Source organism: Macaca thibetana, chromosome 2, assembly GCF_024542745.1.
Source record: "Macaca thibetana thibetana isolate TM-01 chromosome 2, ASM2454274v1, whole genome shotgun sequence".
Taxonomy (NCBI): Eukaryota; Metazoa; Chordata; class Mammalia; order Primates; family Cercopithecidae; genus Macaca; species Macaca thibetana.
Window position 1 is genome coordinate 49,386,848 of NC_065579.1, and position 19,086 is coordinate 49,405,933.

Genomic DNA, 19,086 nt, shown 5'->3' on the forward strand with positions numbered 1-19,086 from the left:
TCACCATTACTAAAATAATTTTGCCATATTTTAAGCTAAGTGGGCTCTGGGGTATTGGCTTTAGAAGCAAATTGACACTTAAATTGAATGTATAGAAAAATCCATTCTTTACATACCTCACAACTCTAGACACCTAGACACTTCTGTTACTCAAATGGTAGTCATTGGTCAATATAGCTCTTCTCAACTCATTCATTATCTACATGGTGGGAGAATCTGCACAAACACCCATGGTATGAGAATCACCACTTCGGAAGTGATGGTGAAAAGAAAATGACTCCAAAGGCACTGGCAGTGAGGAACTCTGTGGTCCTATGTGGAAACAGAATAGCTGAGAAAGGCATGGACTTTAGAGGAAAGGAACTTGGTTTAGAAATCAGATTTCTCCCTTATTATCCATGTGCCTTTCAGTAAATTGTTAACCTTTTCAAGCCTCGAACTTCCTAACTTGAAATATTTGGCTTACCAGCTGGGCACGGTGACTCATGCCTGTAATCCCAGCACTTTGGGATGCTGAGGCGAGCGGATCACGAGGTCAGGAGTTCAAGACCAGCCTGGCCAAGATGGTGAAACTCTGTCTCTACTAAAAATACAAAAATTAGCTGGGCATGGTGGCGGGCACCTGTAATCCCAGCTACTTGGGAGGCTGAGGCAGAGAATTGCTTGAACCTGGGAGGTAGAGGTTGCAGTGAGTCAAGATCTGTGCCACTGCACTCCAGCCTGGGCCACAGAGCGAGACTCCACCAAAAAAAAAAGAAAGACAGAAAGAAGGACAGAAAGAAAGAAGGAAGGAAAAAAGAAGGAAAGAAAGAAGGAAGGAAGGAAGGAAGGAAGGAAGGAAGGAAGGAAGGAAGGAGGAGGGAGGGAGGGAGGGAGGGAGGGAGGGAGGGGGGAGGGAGGGAAGGAAGGAAGGAAGGAAGGAAGGAAGGAAGGAAGGAAGGAAGGAAGGAAGGAAGGAAGGAGAGAAAAGGGAAGGGAAGAGAAGGGAAAGAAAAGAGAAAAGATGTATTTGGCTTACCGTGTATATAATAACATCTAGTACAAACAGTTACCACAGGATTAATAGGAGATACTGCTTACACAAGACCTAGCATACAGTGTAGTTCGTAGAAGGTAGCCCATTCATGTTCATTCCCTTTGCTAAACTAATCTAAATGTTCAGTGATAGTATCTGCAGGTCAGTTAATGTTACTTCCATACAACAATATCATTAACATTTATTGTATTTTTTGCCTAAAATTGTGTACCATTTTAATGCAATTCTATTGATTAAATTATATTATAAAGAAAACATGGGAATCAAATTTTATTTTTCTACTTAAAGTTAAAACACCTAGGACATGGGGATTTTGCAGTAAAAACAATAAACACTGATGAATTCAAACATTCATAAAAATCAGAAGCCATTAATCTAGAAAAAATTACTTTATTACTGTTAAATTTAGAAGTCTTGAAATTATATGATTTTTCTCTCTTCCAAATAGCCAACAATTCTTTCACTATATTTTTTGTTAGAAAGAGGAAAAAATAAAATAATAAGCTAGAATTTGATGGAAGTCAGACTCTGTGGTAGATGTTTTTTATACTTGTCTCAATTTTTTTTTCTAACCATCACCTGTGATATATATTATTGGGGCTATTAGACTGGAGATGAGAGATGTTCAGAAGAAGAATTCTCCCAGGAGATTAGCATATGAGAAGGGATGAGAGCGATTCCATAAGCAAATGGTTTTCTTAATGTCATCAAATCCTCAACAGAACTCAACAGCAAACAGAAACTTAGAATCATAAATAGTAAATACAAACTTATTACTAATTTTTATAAAAATTACAAATTTGTTGCATAATTATTACTAGTTTTCCTTCACCACTTAGTTCTTCTTTTATCTAGCTACCTCAGGAGAAATTGTTCTCATGAGAACCTACTTAAAAATATTTAACTCTGGTGTCTGAATATCTGCTAGCCAAGCAGTAGAAGTAATGTACGTGATGCTTTTATGACAGGCATGTTTCCCCCAGCTGTTGTTTAAAACCACATATGACTTAGTTATTGTGTAATATACTAATAACAGATTTCATTTTTGTCCATATAGGCCAATTTGGGAAAATGTGACATTTATCCAGATGTTTAGTCAAACACATTCTAATTAAGCTGTACAGGTTTACAAAGAAAACAAGTAAAGTAGTTTAAAGGAAAATTTTCTTGGAATTTAGTTTGAAAGACAGCTTGCCTTAATAATTTTGATGATATTCTGAGACTTGATTAATATATTTTTCTCTGAAACTTGTAAGTTTTAATGAAGACATAACAAGCTGGGCAGGGTGGCTCAGGTCTGTAATCCCAGCACTTTAGGAGGCCAAGACAAGAGAAAGGCTTTAGGCTAGAGTTTGAGACCAGACTGGGCCACACAGAGAGACTACCATCTCTATAAAAAATTGAAAAAATAAAATAAAATTTAAAATTAGCTGGGTGAGGGATGAGATGGTGCTCACCTCTGGTCTCAGCCATTTGGGAGGCTGAGGTGGAAGGACTGCTTGAGTCCAGGTGTTCAAGGCTGCAGGGAGCTGATTGTGCCACTGTACTCCAGCCTGGGCCACAGAGTGAAACTTTGTCTCTAAAGACAAATAAACAACAACAGAAAGGTAAAATTTTCAAACTTTGGCCATATATGTTTAGAGGAGGTATCTTCTAAATTTTAAAATGAAAGCTACTTATAAATGTCAATTACATAAAGATTAAATTTAGAAACTGACCGTGTAGGTTATACAAAGCAGTGAGGTGTTAATTTAAGTGTCTTTATAAATCCTGCCTTCAGGAGTTGAAATGTACAAGATTCAAAAGATGATGATTCTGGATACTCCATGTTCAAAGAGGTTTCTTTGTTCAGAAACCAGTAGTCAGAGAAATGACCCAGGTTTCAGTACAAAACCTTTTTTTCATTTTAATGACAATATTAATGAGTTTGTAAGTCAGAAAAAATCTTAAACACAGGTTTTCTACACTTAACTACATACAAGCATACACACACACACATACACACACACACACACACACACACACACACACACACACAAGAATGGCTACATAACAGAATGGCCATATAACCTATTAACATATAAAACATATATAACATAAAATGGCCACATAACATCAGTAAGTTATTTTTTAATCAGGAACGCTTTTCCTTGACAATTTTGCTCCAAAGTAAAAGAAGGATTTTAGGAAAATTTACTGGAATGATTCAGGAAAACTATATGTTTTATTACATACACAATCGAAAAGTTTAAAAGTCATTATACTCTTGCTTTGCATTTATCTGTTTGGAAATTTTCAAAGAAATATCAGAAAGAAAACAGTGTATTTTTAAAATTCATGTAGTACAATATTTCTTTTTAGTGGATGAAATACACTATCCCAGCAAATCAGTCTCTGATTCTTGCATGGAAGATGATCTGTTTGTAGATGACACCTTAATGCTGTCCATTTTGATACACAGTAGGAGAAAATAGTTACCAGTAACTACTCCCTCCCCTGGCATTCTTTTGGTGGCCCAGCAGATAGACTGTGACATCACTGGTGGAAACGTGGACATAATGTAAAGATCACCTTTAGCATTGATCTGAGGTCAGGGAAGATTCTGAGAGCTACGAGACATTCTTAAAGTGCTTTATACATAGTGGGACATAGAATCCATTTACAAATGTGTCTTCATTGTTCTTGTAGTCAATAATAGAATTAACTGGATTTGCACTTGTATGTAGAGTTAAGAGGAAACTTCTTAGACCAACTGACCATTTTAAAGCACACACATACACACACACACGTACACATACACACACATACATATCTGTATTTTCTTATTAGGAAAGATGCAAAATACATTGTTGTATGTATTTGCTTTCTTTAAAATAGATATCATATACATTTAAACAGCTATTATCCCCATGAAAACAGCATATTCTAAATTTCCCAATGAATTTGTTTTAGTGGATGAGGAGACAAATTTTAAAAGAAGGAGCAGAACATATAAGATGCCATGCATAGGTCGTGCTCTAAACTCTTATCTCTATAGAAGTACAGAATGAAATAAACAGATGAGGCAAATATAGATAAAAGAAAATTCAATGTAAATTGTCTTTGGGGAAAAAAGGATAAAAATACTGCCTCTTATAGTGGAAAATATTTGATTAAAGGATTAAATACTGACATCAGGATTTTTTTTTTTTCTTTATCTATCTACTCCTCCTTGGCTAGACTCTTTTCTTATTCAGAGTAACACTAACCATATTCTTCTAGGTTCAATCAAGAGTAAAACGGAATACCTTTCCCTCCAGCCTATGAATTACTTTTTAATTACTCTGATCGGGTCATATGCTTATCCATGAACCAATTATTATGGCAGGAGACGGATTAAGAATAACATAGGTAGTGCTTCTCTGAAATGAAATCTGGATATACTAGTAAAAGAAGGGGGAATCAATGGTAGGCAACTAAATATACAATAAATATTCTCTTCATCAAGAACAACTTTGGCAGGGCAAACACTTACAGAATGGCCTTCCATTCTAATCGAATTATGAGTCCAAAGGCAATATAGTTCAAGTGTGTTTAAAGAGTAAATAATAGGTCAGAATAGACAGAAATCATAAAGAGTTTTATATAAAACTACAAGAAAATAAAGGCCAAATTCAAAATGTGACAAAAATTTGATGAGCCAATGAGTTTGTATTTTAGTTCTAAATCCTATGAGGAATCAAAGCTGATGTTTGGGGAAAAAACTGTTACATGCAGCTATCAAAGTACCTGGTACCTCATATGCCCTTAATGAATAATGCAGCTTAAAGAAACTAACTTGATAAATAACTTGCACTGTGAATTAGAGTGGTGGGATAATATACCTAGTTAGGATACTAGAGAAACAAATCAGTAATGCAATTCAAAGAACCTATCAACTTCTTATTTATCAAGTGTTCTTAGGTACATGCTAATTGATTCAAACTGCATTGAAGTGTTTGAAGTTGGTTCAAAACTATTGGAATAAAAAGCTGTTAAGAAAGGTCAAAATAGATACTTTCTTTTTATGTTTGGATACTGGCTCTAACTGATTCAAACTGATTGTAAATAATTCAAACCAATTAAGAGCTAAGATGATTTTTTTTTAATATTGAAACTGAATAATCACAAGTATTTGGAGTCCTTCAAGCTATTGTTTTCTTCAATATTCTTTGAGTTAAACTAGAGGTCTTTTAGAAAAGAGCATCAAAAAACTGATTGCAAATGTGAAACTTGGAGCCTACGTGGATGAAAAATTGGAACAAGCTGTGAGAACTTTGGATCCTTTTCAGTGATACCTTTACTGCAAACACTGCTGCCATCAATGAAACCAGTCCTCACCCTGGAGAGTAGTAGCCACTTGACAACTTTTCACTTGTGTTAAATACAGGCATGCAGAGAAAAATTAGTCTTGGCACTTGTCTGTGAGAGTCTGTTCTGTCTCTTTCAGTTTGAGGTTTGCAACCTACCCAACTCTTTCTCCCCAATGTATAACAAGTGATACTTGATACTTTTTCTTCACTCATGCTTGAGTCAACACCCTAAATTTGGATATCTGACAGTTTACCAACCTGTTCTTTGAATGAACCCCCTCAAGGAAATATCTCTGTCTCAGCAATCCCAGAGGTTACTGAATTTCATTATTTCTGGCTTTTCCTGTCTTGTATCTAACCACAGAAGATTTTTTTGTTTAAACCAGCAGAGGCTGAGAACTTAGTCGACAACATCCTGTAAGAGCAATTAGACAGTTTATTTTGCGTTGATAGTGTGGTTCTCAGGTTAAAAATAATAGAGTCACATTTCAAAAACGATATTATAGATACATGTTGCTTATTCTTGCTAAGCCTCCATTTCCTTATCATAAAATGAAGTCAGTAACTTTCCTACTTCCTAAAATTATTGTGAGAAAAATGTGATAATGTAGTCAATGTGCTCAGCCTAATATCTTTCACATAATAATCTCAATAAATATTAGATCCATAAAGAACGGGACCTCAGAAGAAACACTTTATACATTTGACTGATTATGTGTGGTGTGATGGGGAGTGGTGAGAGAATCTTAGAAGATGTGGGATTTACAATAAATTTTTAATTAGTGCAAGAAATAAAGTACTTTGCAGCTTATATTTTATGGTGCCATATTCGAAAAGAGATGGCAGAAGGTAGAAAAATCAAGTGTGACCCTGAGGAATGCTAACAGATTTGATGGCTTAGGAAAATTCTGAAAAATAATGTGCCATTTAGCACATTAGTAAATATATATCCAGACTACAAGCCTGTAATACAGGCAAAGCAATCCACTGAAGGCCACTAAAGAATACTGGAGATTCAAAATAAACAGTTTGATAACAGGAGGATTGTCATTCAATGAACAGTGCACCAATGATGGTTGTGAAAACCTCCTAAAAGTAGAGGTTGAAAGCTAAAGAAAAAAAATCTGTTTAGGAAAGACCTGAGGAAGAATATATCAATATATTCCCATGCAAATCTCTAAGTGTAGTTTTAAAAACTAGATTTATATTGTAGCAGGTATGGAAAATTCAGACAATAGAATTGAACTAATGTGAACTAATGTTTTCTCATGATTCAAAATGTAAAATATTTAAAAACTATTTTATAAGTGAAAGTTCATTCTTTTACAGATGATATAATGATCTCTTCTCAGCTAAAGGAAATTATCATCTATTTTAAAGCTTTTAATTAAATTAACACATGTAATTGAATTAGATTTTACACATATTGGTCTACTATACTTACTCCTATTTGCTCAGTGCTGGCCAGGTAAAAAGATTTAAGAGTAGCCTTTGAGGTGCCATCTAACCTCAAGGGCAGATCCTCAAGTAGATCTCATCAACCCCACTGCTCCAACCCTTCTCTTCCAGAGAGGACTAGCACTTAGGCTATCCTAGGATAAAAGTAGATATCACACAAAATTCTTACACCTTTAGTTTTCTTTCAGTTGTTTTTAATTCTGTAAGCTTAGCTTAAAATAACCAGCAAATACATTTCTGAGTGTATATTGTCTACCAGTTACTTTATTAATGTTTAATCAGAACTTTAGAGACTTCAGAGTTGTGAACAGAAGGTGGAAAGAAAAATAATTTCATAGTATTGCAAACAATAATAATTATTACTAACTAAACTTCCATTCTGTTCTAGGTCCATGACATATTTATCTTATGTCAACCTCATCCAACTGTATGATGTAGATACGGATTTTACTGTTTCAAACGTGCCCAAAGATAGATGTTAGTAAAACAAGGAACTAACTTTTGAACCCAGATGTTCTTTTTTTTCATTTTTTTAACAGTTTTCTTGAGGAATGTTTTACATATCAAAAAAATCAAGTGAATGATTCAATGGTTTTTGAATTTTACTCAAATAAAAATTTAACAACCATCACCATAAATCAGTTTTAGAACATTGTCTTTCCTCTAATAAGATTACTCATGTTCATGTAGATTTAGTTCTCATTTTCAACCACAGTCTCAGACAACCACTATCAACTTTCTCTCTTGACAAATTTGCCTTTTTTGGGCATTTCATATGAATGCAGTCTTATGTGGCCTCCTGTGTCTGACTTCTTCCATTTAATGTAATGTTTTACGTTCCCCCCATGATGTAACATGCATCAATAATTCATCACTTTTTATTGCTGAATAGCATTCCATTGTATGAGTATAGCACATTTTGTTCATTCATTCATTAGTTGATGGGTATTTCACTTTTTCCCTCACTTTTTGCTATTAAAAATAATGCTGCTATGCTGCTACAAACATTCACACACACATCTTTGAACAGACATATTTTTAATTTCTCTTGGGTATATACATAGGAGTAGAATTATTGAGACATATGGTAGTTTTATGTTTAACTTTTTGAGAAAATGATGAACTGTTTTCCAAAATGGCTGTACTATTTTACATTGTCACCAACATTGTTTGAGGTTCCCTATTTTCTAAATCTTGTAAAATAATTTTTTCTTGTCTGTTTTATTGTTTATAGCCATTCTAGTGGGTATGAAATGATATTTCATTGTGGTTTTATTTTGCATTTTCCTAATGACATGATTTGAGCATCTTTCTGAGTGATTATTAACCATTAATGTATCTTCTTGGGTGATATATTTGGCATATCTTTGCCCACTTCTTAATTGGGTTGTATTCTTGAGTTCTGTGAGGTCTTTGTAAATTCTCGATACAAGTTCTTAACTTAGTATTTGTTTTGCAAATATTTTCTCCCAGTCTGTTGCATGTCTTATTAGGTTTTAACGGTGTTTTTTGCAGTACAAAAGTTTAGAAATTTATTATGTCAAATTTAGCATTTTTTTTTTCTTTTGTGGACCATATTCTTTGCTGGTATATATAAGAAAATTTTGTCTCACTTGGGTCATAAAGATTTTCTATATTTCCTTCTACAATTTGTATTTTTAAGATATTATGTTTAAGTCTATTATTCACTTGAGTTAACTTTTAGATATGATCTGAGATGAGGGTGGGAATTTACCTCTTCACATGTGGATATGTGATCTAGGCATTTCTGTTTCCAATAACAACCCTGTTCTACTATACCAAACAGGCTAGATAAATATGAGTGGAGATCTTGCTTGACTGGCTTCCTATAGTGACTTATTAGTGGTTGGATGAAACTGCATACCTAGGGACAAGAAGCTGCAACTCACCTGAGCCAAGAATTGTCAATTGCGATTAGTTCAATTATTTAACATCAGAGTTCACCACATCAGCTCTTGCTCTGTGATGGATTTTTTAACTTTACCATGATACAAAAGTAGAAACCATAAACAGAATTTTGAATTTTGATCTTTTCCAGGCTAGCATTATACAGTACAATATTCTTTCTTGTGATGCCGGGTAGTGTCCATGAGTTATAGCTCCCAGTTAGTGACACAATTACAAGGGCAGACTACAAACACTCTACAGTGTCCTGAGTTGCCAGCAGTTTTTGGATATTGTGTTTTGTATTTCTGCATCTGATCATGTCTACAAAAGGTCAATTTGTTTCTCCTCCTTCTGGTGGGAAGAATAAGAGGAAGGCAATTACTCTTGAGACAAACTTGAGATAATTTCCCAGCATGAAGCTGGAAAACCAATAATGGCCATCACACATGAGTTGGGACTTTTGCAATCTATGATCTTGTTGGTCTTTTTTTTTTTTTTTTTTTTTTTTTTGAGACGAAGTCTCGCTCTATCGTAAGGCTGGAGTGCAAAGGACCTATCTTGGCTCACTGCAACCTCCACCTCCCAGGTTCAAGCGATTCCCCTGCCTCAGCCTCCCATGTAGCTGGGACTGCAGGCACACACCACCACAACAAGAAGTGGATCAGTGATGCGGTGAAATCATCAGCATCGGTTAAATCCACTGCAACACAAAGAAAAATGCTGGGCCAACTATGATAAGAAAAAAATTACTTGCTACATAGATGGAAGACTAGATAACAGAAGTATATAGGATATGGCTGGCTTGGCTGTGTCCGCTCCCCTCAAATCTCGTCTTGAATTGCAGCTCCCACAATTCCCCCATGTTGTGGGAAGGATCTGGTGGGAGGTAATTGAATCGTGTGGGTCCGTCTTTCCCAAGCTATTCTCATAATAGTGAATAAGTCTCATGAGATCTGATGGGTTTATAAAGGGGAGTTCTCCCGCACAAGTTCTCTTCTTTTGTCTGCTACCATGTGAGATGTGCCTTTCACTCTGTCCATTAAACTTCTTTCTTTTGTAAATTTCCCAGTGTTGGGTATGTCTTTATCAGCAGCATGAAAACGAACTAATACAGTACACTCTTAGCCTTCTGACAATCCAGAGTAAGGCGTGTCTTTCAATACAGTAAAGGAGTGTGCTGATGGTCCTACTTATAAGCAAATGTTTATAGCAAGTCATAGTGGTTCCATTGCTTCAAGTAGCTTACAATTTTCATAATGTGAAGGTCAGCAGTGAGGCAGTAAGTGCAGATACTGAAGGTTTTGACCTTTTTAAGGAAGAGCAGCATAGAATAATTGTGGATGAGAAATACTTGCCAGAACAAATACTTTACATCAATAAAACAAGCTTATTTTGGAAGTGTATGCCAGTGGATACACACATTCCTCAAGAGTCCAAGACAGTGAGAGGATTCAAGACACTGAGAGATTGTTTGACTTTGCTTTGGGATGGAAATGGGAAATGTCATAGGGTTCAAATTCAAGCCTTTTCTAATCTACCACTCAGAGAACCCTAGAACATTCAAAAACGTGAGCAAGCATACATCGGATGACAACAGCTTTGTTTGAAGACTGGTTTTTGAACTGTTTTATTCCGCAGGCAAGATATTATTGTAGGAAAAACAACATCTCATTTACGATTCTTCTGATCTTAAACAATGCTCCAGGGTATCCACAGCATAACAGTAACATACATTCTGATGTAAAGGTTATATATTTGAAGTTGAACATCATTACACTCATTCAACCAATGGACCAAGATGCAATAGCAGCATTCAAAACATACGTTTGAACAGGCTGTTGAAGCAACTGAAGCTGGTTGAATGATCCTAGAGTTCTGGAAATGTTTACACATTCTAAATGTTATCCAGGACATCGTTGCAGTATGGGAAGAAGTCACACAGCAATGCATAAATGGCATTTGGAAGAAAGTTTTGAATGCATATATGAACATATTCAAAAGCTTTAATATAGATTCTGCTGTCAATGAAACAGTAAGTAACAAGATATTAGTGCTTGGTAACCAGCTAGAATTGGATATTGAGGAAGAGGATATTCATGAGTTTGTTTGCACTGAAGTTGAAGAGCTCTGCTGCGAGGAGCTAACTGAACTAGAGGAAGAAAGAAGAAATTGAAGCACAAGAAGTTATGCCCAAGGCACCACGAAAGCTCACAGCAAGGAAACTAGCTGAGGCATTTGCTAGTATCAGCAGTGGCTTATGGGTGTTAGACAAAATGGATGCCAATTATGAGGGACTCATAATTGACAGGCAGTTACAGGTGCTCATGCTTGCTATAGAGAAATACATAATGAAAATAAGAAAACTGTAGTCAAAATTTGGTATCTTCCTGAAGAACACTATGCCTGCTAATCCATCAAGTTTGGATGGCTTCTGTCAGCTATTCTCAAGCCTCATTCAAAGAGAAATTAATGACCCTGTCACTGTCGCATCCTGTCATTCGGCAATTAATTTTCATTCAATGTTTCAAACATTCTTCAGGAGCAGTATGCTTTCAGCTGTGTACCTAAGTGGTGAGTACCCTTACAACCATTCTGCTTTTCACTTTCACTACGGTATTTAATAAACTACAAGGCAGATTCAATGATTTATTATAAAACATACTTTGTATTAGGTGATGTTACCCAACTGTAGACCAGTGTAAATGTTCTGAGCATGTTTAAGATAGGCAAGCCTAAGTGATGATGTTCAATAGCCTAGGTGTATTAAATGCATTCTTTTCAACTTAAGATGAGTTTACTGGATGTAACTCCATCATAAGCCGAGGAGCATCTGTACTATTCAGCAACAGAAAGGAGACAATTACTGATTCACATAACAATGTGAATGAATCCCAAATCATTATCTAGAGTAAAAGAACCAAACACAGGAGTAAATGCTATTATGATTCCATTGATATGAAACTGTAACAAAATGATTCTCTGGCAGTAGAAATCAAAGCAGCAGCTTCCTGGAAAAGAAAATTGGTTGGAAATGACTGATGAGTGAATTTTTTAGGTAATAAAATATTCTATATCTTGATATGAGTGTGGCTTTCAGGGGTGTACATTTATCAAAACCCATTGGGCTGGGGCTAGGGGCAGTGACTAATGTCTGTAATCCCAGCACTTTGGGAGACTGAGGTGGGCGGATCACTTGAGGTCACTTGACCAACATTGTGAAACCTGATCTCTACTAAAAATACAAAAAAAAATGGTTAGGTGTGGTCACGTGTACCTGTAATTCCAGCTACTTGGAAGGCTGAGGCACAAGAATCGCTTGAACCTAGCAGGCGGAGGTTGCAGTGAGCCAAGATTGTGCCACTACACTCCAGCTTGGGGAACAGAGCAAGAATCTGTCAGGAAAAACAACAACAACAACAAAAAACCCATTGGACTACAAATTAAAACTATAAATTATAAGCTATAAATTATACCTCATTAAAACAATACATTAAAAATATTTTAAGATCTGTACTACTGTATTAGTTTTCTATTGCTGTTGTAACAAATTAACACAAACTTACTAACTTAACACAAATGTATTATGTTATTGTGCTTAGGCCAGAAGTTGGAAATTGATCTCACTGGGCTACAATTAAGGACTGCCTTCCTTTCAGGAGGCTTTAGAGGGAGAATCCATTTTTAGCTACTAGAGGCCACTCACATTCCCTGGCTTAATTCAACTTCAAATCAAGAAATGACCAGTCAAATCTTTCTTGCATCACATCATTTGGACACTCTTCTGCCTCTCTTTTCTGCATTTAGGGACTCCTGTGAATACATTGGACTCACCTAAAATAAGGGTAGTCCTTATTTTAAAGTCAGTGCATTAGCAATCTTAATTCCATTTGCAACCTTAATTTCCTTTTGCTTTGCAATATAGCATAGTCACAGGTTCCAGAGATCTGGACACCATTTTGGTGGGGAGGATGAATGAAGGAGTACCATTCTAATCACATCTAGAAACCTAGCCATCGCACCTAATATTGTTTCTATGAGAAAGTAAAAATTATTGAATAATCTGAGCCATTCAATCTATAGCCGTCTGTCAAATGTTTACTATTACAAGACACTAAAAGAGTAATCCATAAATAACACACTTTCTGTGTCTCATTGACAATATCGTACAAGGTATTTTCAGATATATTGTAAACATTGCAAATTGCTAAATAAGGCTTGATACGGTGGCATGAACCAATAGTTTTCTGTATCCTCTGTTACATAGTAGACACCACTATATTGAGGAAAAATGCTTTTTACTAGAGAAAATACTGGAGCTTCAGATATTTATCCCAAATACATACCTGAACATTAAAATTACTCATTGCTGTGAATGACTAAGAAACAAAAAAAGCAGCAATCCTGCTTGGCAGGTGTCATATTGAGCCTCAAGGTAAAGAACACTTTTGAAATCTTCCGACCGCTGCCATCTCACCCACACTATCAGTTAACAAAACAGAGGGGGGGAGGTGGGGGAGGGCAAGCTCAGATTTAGCGGTTACAGCTAATTCTTCCAAGATACATGTTCCTGTTTCTGTAAGATTTTCTTTAAGACACAGTCTTCAGATTTGTTCCACCTCATAGTGTTGAGCACTAACTTTCCTTAAGCAATATTACAATTATTCTTAGAAATGTGTCAGCAGACTTGACATAACAGAGGAAAACAAAGTGGATCATTAGTTTTCTGTTAATAACTAACCTTATACCTTTAAGCCTGGAGCACAGTCCCTTGATTTATTATAAATAACCTGGAAACCTTTCATAGTTTTCCTAGGCTATACATTCCTGGATCCCACTTCAAAACATTCTGATTTAATTTATCTGGGTTCCAGCTAGTATATCAGGGTTTAAAAGGTACCCACATGATATTTATCCAGTATTGAGAACTACTGTTTTAAGATCAGAGTTAAGAACTACAGAAATAAAGCAAGAACATTGTGTCCGGAATTGGTGGGTTCTTCCTCTCGCTGACTTCAAGAATGAAGCCGTGGACCCTCGAGGTGAGTGTTACAGTTCTTAAAGATGGTGTGTCCGGAGTTTGTTCCTTCAGATGTTCATATGTGTCCCGAGTTTCTTCCTTCTGGTGGGTTCGTGGTCTCGCTGGCTTCAGGAGTGAAGCTGCAGGCCTTAGCGCAGAGTGTTATAGCTCATAAAGGCAGCACAGACCCAAAGAGTGAGGAGCAGCAAGATTTATTGTGAAGACTGAAAGAACAAAGATTCCACAGCGTAGGGGGGACCCTAGCAGGTTGCCACTGCCGGCTCAGGTAGCCTACGTTTATTCCCTTATCTGGCCCCACCCACATCCTGCTAATTGGTCCATTTTCCTGAGAGCTGATTGGTCCATTTTGACAGAGTGCTGATTGGTGCGTTTACAATCCCTGAGCATGCTGTCACCTCTCAACATGAATGATTTAGTTAAAACAATTTGAGTTTACCACCCCAAGAACTGTATTACAAACTTAACTACTGTCCACAACCTGAACAACTGGTATTTTTGTATAGTAAATTATGTAGCCACATAGCCAAGGTATATCCTATAGTTAATACCTGATAGTAATCCCTATATATTTAAGTACATATTTATTGAATCAATCAACCTGTCAAGTATCATCACACAGTATTTTGTTCTTCAGTCATCTCAGGATGATTGAAAAGATATTAAGAATTTTAAAACACATGGTTTTTTTTTTTTTTGGACATATTTTGATTCATTTAATGTTTCAGTTTTAAAAAGTCTGAATTCCTTTTTTTTTTTTTTTTTTTTTCTTTTTGAGATGGAGTCTCACTCTGTCGCCAGGCTGGAGTGCAGTGGCATAACCTCAGCTCACTGCAACCTCCAACTCCCAGGTTCCAGTGATTCTCCTGCCTCAGTCTGCCGAGTAGCTGGGACTACAGGTGCACGCCACCAAGCCCAGAGCTATTTTTTTTTTATTTTTTATTTTTAGTAGAGACGGGGGTTTCACCATGTTGGCCAGGATGGTCTTGATCTCTTGACCTCGTGATCCACCCGCCTTGGCCTCCCAAGGTGCTGGGATTACAGAACAGTCTGATTTTTTTTTAAAGAAAATCCATAGCCCAAACAACGTGTTAATGTTTGTTACTATTTTTAAGTGTGCAAGGTATCGAAGTGAGGTAAGAAATCAGCAGGACTTATTTTCTGAGCAACAATCATGACCCTATTGATCAAAGCAGAATACAATAAAGAAACAAGCGGAAACTAGCAGATGGCGTCAACAGCAACCTCCGGTTGCCTTCACTGATTAAAGACCACCAGCGTTATTTTTAAATGTGACTGTTTAAAAATGCCATGACAACGATTCAGAAGTTACATGGTTTCAGGAATTTCCCCACCCGTTTCCTATAGAATTCTGAAAACCAGTCCCTTAATTAGCATACAATTAAGAATAAGGATAAATATAGCTGGCCAGCAATCTACCCGGACTGCCCCTCTGGACTGCTCTGTTTGGATACACTGCCGCTGCTGCTGCTGCTGCTGCTGCGGCTGCTGCTGCTCTGGTCTGCTCTGACTATGGAGCAGCCACTTTGCTGTACACCGCTACACCGGGCAACTCTGCCTATGAGGAAGCGCTGCTCTGTGGGACAGTCATACGGCTGCACACCGCTACTCCTGGGAACTCTGCCTTTGGGCCAGCCCTATTCTGTCTACGGAGCAGCTATTTTGCTGTAAGCTGTTGCTCTGATAAACTTCTTTCTTTCACAGCTGGCTGGCGCTTGAATTCTTTCCTGAGTGAAGCCAAGAATCCTCAGGCTGAACTCCAATTTCGGATAAGCCTGCATCAGCTGGATAATTTGACAATGAATTTTTTAATAATTTTTTTCATTTCTTCTTGATCCATTGTAAGTCCAAGATTTCTATAGTGTTATAACAGATGCAGAAATAAATAGAAAACTGTTTAGTTCAAAAAAATGAGTGGTATTCCTGGATAGAAATCTTTACAGGAAATTATTTGTTTGTTTGTTTGTTTGTTTGTTTGGGATAGGGTGTCTAACTCTAAATTTTATTTGAATCTTAATATCAAGTAGTGCGTATGTCCCTCCTAAGGGAAAAATATTCTCAAACAATAGTAAGAAAACAGTTTGATTATAAGTCTTAGTTCTCCTTTGATCCATGAGTTTGATTTGCCTTTATTCGTTGGCTACATGTAATATGGGCTATTCCCTAATCTTCCTCAGATAATTACAGGTTCTTTGCTAGGTAACTGTGCACCTGAAAAGGAAAGCTAGTTATAATTTTCATGCATTGGTTCCAACAAAACACTATTCATGAGCATCCAGGCCAAAACTTTTAACAATATTAAGGGCTTATGACGGTTAGGTGGTAAACAGAATTCAAAGTAAATTAATCTCACAGTCAGTTCCGTGTGGCCCAATCCCCACTCTGTGGAGATCTTCATATTTTCTTTATTCATGGCTGGAACCACTATCACAGCGTATTGCAGAATTCCCATACTGGCTTCCTGGTACATAGAGTAAAGGCTGATACAGTACCAAGTAAAAGTAAAAGCCACTGAGCCTCCCTTTTCCTGTCACAGCAATAAGTGAAATATTGTAATATATGCATAAAGATATTGACGTGCTTGTTGTTACCATTATATATGATATGTATTAAAATATTTCTATTTTTTTCTCTTCTCTTGTACGCAGGAGATAATAGTGAGGGTTACGTATGTGGCTCGCCTATATTTTGTACAATCTCAAAAGAGAACCGTAACAGAAGTAGAGGAAAATAGATGCCACTCAGAGATATCAGACACAAAGAACAGTGACATCATTTTTATGTTTAGTATTTGGACATGACTTTGGGTTATCTCCCATTGAGAGGGAAAAGCCCATTTAAGATCACATGTAGAAAAGAATTATGTTCAGGGAGGCCATTTTATAAATCGCATATTTTTAAAAAGAAAGTATGGTGTGGGAATTTAGGTAGCTATTGTTTCTTACGTGAGTACATTTCTTTCTTTGCTTTTCAACAGGCTTGCACCCCTTGGACCACTAAAGTGAGTTATATGCAGTAACAGATTCTTTGTCCTTGAAATTTCAGTATTATCAGTGATGACCAGGGTAAAAGACTGAGATTTAAATAAGATTTGAGTTATCAAATAGGAAGAAACCAAGTAGAAAAGCCACATGTTACTATTGAGGAGATAACAGGAGATCCTGTATCCTTGTCTTTAAAAACATGCTTTTGCTTGAGTTTTGTGAGATACCCCAATATCCTTCCAATAAAAATCTCACATCTCATTTCTCTTATTTTTTATTACTTCTCTTTTCTTTTCAGTTTCTCAGTCATTTTCTGTTTCTTGCAACCAAAGACCCCTAAGTTACCCAGAAATCAGATTTAAAAATATAGACTCAGAGGAATGTAAATATTTTGAATTAAATGGAGCGAAAAGTGCTGAGACTCCTACCCATGTTCAGAGATATAAAAGTGGTGGTCAATGACAAAGAATCTTTAAACAACTACAAGCAGTGACCAGCTGGAACCTGGGCCTCCTGAAGATGAAGTCCAGAGAACAGGTGGCTGTTGCCAAAGATCCGCTTAAATAGGATGAGGAATGGTAGGCCCACCAAGTAGAACAGCTACATCTGACAGGCCTAGTAATGAAATTGGAGACAGGAAAGCCAGGCCCTATGGGCTTCAAAGCACAGGATGAAATTCAGAATCCTTGTCTGAGTGTACTGAACAGTCCCTTATTACTTGTAGCTATGCTGCTGAGCACACAGAAAACTAATTCCAGAGATGCATTTTGCACCTTGCTGAATTATAATATTAGCTGAATTCACAAACCTCATGTATGTGAAAGCTAAGGCATTGATTAAGAAAGAGTGGACTAGGTATAAAGTCATAATAACACTCTGGCATCCAATTTCCAGAATTTAAAATGATCTCTCTGCCTAAATAACTTTGGGGTTCTAAATAAGTTACTCAAATTATATGTCTTACTTTTCATGGGGAATACTAACAATATTGTTAGTAGAATTATTTCATGAATAGCTATATTTTAAAGAATAAATTAGATAACCCACACGAAACACTTAACACAGTGCCTAGCACAAAGATAGTATTTGGATGTTAGCTAGTAATTCAAATAAAATCTTTAATAATTTTGAAATAGATGAAAAAAGTTGCATTAAGTGTATTTATCAAATGATTACTCTGCTACACAATCTTCATGTTCAAAGAAATTTAATGCATATTTCTTACAATCAGAAATCTTCCAATTATTCTGGGGAGGCCTGAATAAAACTTGTAAAAGTTTAAGTGATAACATAGGAGAACTAGAAGGTCAATTTGGTGAGACAAGAACTCAGTCACAAGGTTTTTATAAGATGAAGTGCTCAATGAATGCTCTTGGTAAAAGGTGTTACACTTTTCTTAAATACCTTCTTTCATTAAATGACTATTTAATCTACTGTATTTGAAGAGTTAAACTCATTTCTACATGTCTTATTTTTGCTTATGTTCTTACAGCAAGGATCAGTCAGACCTAAATATTTGTTTCAGAACTGCACACTTTGGGTTTTGACATTTATTGTTTTTTTTATTTCCTAAGCCAGAAAGTGAATCTTTGAAATCTGGAAGACAATAATCCAAGTGGAAAATGCTTCGAAAGCTCTTTGTAGTTGGCGATAAGGCTTTATTAATGACAATTGTTCTCACATGATGGATGTACTTGCCATAATACCTATGGGCTTATACTGTGACTATTAGTATTTCCTTGAACAATTCCCTAAGTGACTATATATAATTTAATACACCTAGCCTCCCAAAACACATTGTCTTGTGATTTGTCAGTAGTGAATCTTAATGAGAAAAGTGTCCTCCTTAAATCGAATGTAAATTACTTTAAAAAAATCTAACTACAGATGAAACTTACTTTTAAAAATATAATCTTGCAATTCATTTATTAAAATTTTGTTAATTAAATCATGTTTTCCATTGATTTGCACTATTATATTAGAGATGTGTTCTTATGGTAAGAAATTTGACCAAAAATGAATAAATATCACAACTTAGAAATGAAGAGTATTTTAGGTTACATATTCAAAAAGAAAATATTTTGCTGAAATAATATGTAAAAACGTATTTGTAAAGTTTTCTGCATTCCTGTATATGAATTAGAAAAATAATACCTTAATCACATAGCTATTATTAGGAAAAATTAAATAAGACTTTAAATGTTATAAATTTCACAGTACTCTGCAGTATTTTTATCATCATCCCCTTTACAAACAATGTGGCTATATCTGTAGTTTGCCTTGCTTGCTATACAAATGCTCAGATGACCATCT

At 36.0% G+C, this 19,086-nt stretch overlaps 1 long non-coding RNA gene across 1 annotated transcript; it reads left to right on the forward strand.

Annotated features, from left to right (window-relative positions):
* Positions 1 to 15,378: 15,378 nt before the first annotated feature.
* LOC126947485 (uncharacterized) lies at positions 15,379 to 18,682 on the forward strand. The gene is made up of 3 exons (XR_007723092.1): positions 15,379 to 15,630; positions 16,767 to 16,790; positions 17,072 to 18,682. It is a non-coding gene; the product is annotated as an uncharacterized LOC126947485 (long non-coding RNA).
* The last annotated feature ends 404 nt before the right edge of the window (positions 18,683 to 19,086 follow it).